Below are 2998 nucleotides of genomic sequence, written 5' to 3' on the forward strand. Positions count from 1 at the left end.
AGAGTAAATAGAGCGCGTGAGTGAGTTAAGAAAGAGAAATTGGTCCTATCAGACTCAACAAGATAATCTATAAAGAAGCTGGAGAGGTGGCTCAGCCAGTGAGCACTTGCTGCTTTTGCAGTGAGGTCCAGAGTTCAGTTCCCAGCACTAGAGAGGCTGATGTTTAAGCTCAGTCCGACCATTGTTCGCCTGAGGCTGCAATCATTATTCCAAGCCTTAATCTGCCCCAGCAAACAAGGCTAGCGGCAGGCAAGTAACCAATGAACGATCAAGTTCTCAGTAGTAGGGCGCCATGCTTAGGCAAATTTGGATGATTGTCATGCGAGGAGGATGTGTGCTAAGGAGATTATCTGTGGGACCCTAAATCCCTGATTATTTAATTGTGAGAAACTTGTCTTTCCTGCTAAATAGCTAATGAGATGAGAGCCTAATTGTTGTGTTGAACCCAAGATGGTAAATTGATAGGCGTGAAGAGGGTATCTCAAGGACAAAGGTACCATGTCTCGGAATTATGATAATGACAGCAGAATGGTTCTGCGAGGCAGCGATTGAATGAGATAACATGCATAGAGACCAGAAGAGGTGTAAAAACCTAGGAGGAGGAGGAGTCTAGGAAGAGCAAGTTGTCCCCAGCCGGGTAGACACCAGAGGAAAGAAAATCCCAAGAAAAACGGGTTATACTGTATGCTATGATAGACTAGGTGCATGGTGTGACATATTAGCTATTTATTTAACAGAACCAAACAAAATGCAGAATTCAATATGCAATAGCGATATGAAATGAGTTCAGAGTCTCACATTGAGAACAAAATTATGATGAAAGGGATGTAAAAAATACACCATACTATACCATATTCCACTATTATACCCACTGCATGACTATTCTGAGGTAGTCAATAAAAACGTGAAAAGTAAATTCATTATTGCAGGACTACTGAGCGAGATGATATTGTGTGTATGGAGGCTCAACCAACTTCACCGTAGGAGTGTAGAGGCCAGCAGGTAACATTGGTTCTCCAGTTGAAGACTACATATTGCGTGAAAGATTAGTAAAAAGAACCGTATAATACCAGCATTGGTGTCCAGTTAATCTGGGGAGCAGGCAATCTCTCCTAAAAAGAGTCCAACTGAAGGCACATGTGTAAAGATGCTTGACAAGGTGCTATCTGGGAAGCAAGGAAGTTGGAGCCATGAATACGGAGACTGGGGGTAACTGGACAGGTGCTCATCGCTGTAATAAATTACTGAGCAGATTTATAACATTGTAACAGGAAGGAACTTTATTATTATTATTTTTCCCCATATAGATCTCACTATGTAGCTTTGGCCATCCTAGAACTCACTCTGTAGACCAGGCTGGCCTCAACTCACAGAGATCCACCTGCCTCTGCCTCCTGACAGCCTGGATTAAAGGTGTGTCCCAGTACTTCTGGTATGTGACATGAAGGATCTTAAGACCCTAATCTGGAGTTGGAAAAGGAAATATATTGTGCTTATATAACACAGTGCCATTTGTGTAAAATAAAAATGCCTGTACTCAAAACAAATCTGGAGGTTTTACCAGGCTGGGCACAGCAGCACACATCTGTAATCTCAGTTACTCAAGAAGTTGAGAATTACGCTGGGTGTGGTGGCACACACCTTTAATCCCAGCACTTGGGAGGCAGAAACAGACAGATCTCTGTGAGTTCGAGGTCAGCCTGGTCTACAGAGTGAGTTCCAGGACATCCAGGGCTGTTACACAGAGAAACCCTGCCTCAAAAAACCAAAAACCAAACAAACAAACAAAAGAAGTTGAGAATTGAAAGCTCAAGGCCAGTACTACACCATGAGTTGGAGGCCAGCTTAAGTACCTTAGTAAGACCCTGTCTCAAACAGACAGACAGACAGACAGACACACAGGCTGGAGCTCAATGGCAAAGTGCTTGTTTAATATGTGCAAGGTTCTGAATTCAATCCCTAGCGACACAAAAGAGAAGAAAAGATCTCAGTAGATATGTGAAATATAGTCAGTCAATGGTTGCTTAGGGATTATGTCAGGAGGATGTTAGGACATGAGCCAGGAGAAGGGGGTCTTGCATTGTAGACACAGGTGCATGCACAGGCTTGCAGCTTTTGGAGAGATGGTACTCCCGGGGAGCTAACCACACTCCCACATGCTAAAACAGAGGGTCTAAAGAAAGGGTGGGGAAGGAGCCAGTCCTAATGACAGCCTCCTCAGCTTGATCGAGGCATCTGCACTTTGTCTTTGTGACAACAAGAAGCCAGTGACAAGCTTTGGGGAAGGAGTGTCCAGTCTGTGTTTCGGCTTTAGGAAACCGGCTGCTGCAGGAAGGATATGCCCCAGGCAGAGCCTGAAGGCCACCAGAGTAAGAAAGGCAAACCTTTTCTTTTTTGGTATGCATTCTCCGCGTCCGCCGAGGAACCATCCTTCGCTTTTTTTTTTGTTTTTGCTTTCCTTAAGAATTAAATTACTTCATTTAATTTCTTCATTTTTTTTTCTGTTGTTATTCTTGACATTTTCTCCCTCAATGTCTTCCACGTCCGGGGGGGTTGAGGGGGGCCGGAATCCACACTTGTTCGAATTTACCCAATAAAGTAATCCATTGACCTTTTTATCGTTATGATACCCAAGAGAAGTTAATGAACTTATTCACCTTGTAGGCTCAACCATACCGATCCCACCAAGATGCATCCTGTTACCTCTAGTATACCATAGAGTGTATTTACCCCCAAGAATTTCTTATACATCCATAGCGATTGAGACTACCATCTTCGAATCAGATGGCCTCTCATAGTGGTATTGCTACAAGGACCATAGTGCACAGTGTACAGTGCATTTTATATCATCTTTATGAGTGATATGAGTACATGGTGACATAAATTGACCCCCATTGTGGATTTTACACCTCCAAAACATCAAATTTCTCGCATCAAGCAAAGCTTTATTTGGTCACTAATTTAGCGAAATTTTATACATTACCAATACGTGCTTACC

Source organism: Onychomys torridus, chromosome 8, assembly GCF_903995425.1.
Source record: "Onychomys torridus chromosome 8, mOncTor1.1, whole genome shotgun sequence".
Lineage (NCBI taxonomy): Eukaryota > Metazoa > Chordata > Mammalia > Rodentia > Cricetidae > Onychomys > Onychomys torridus.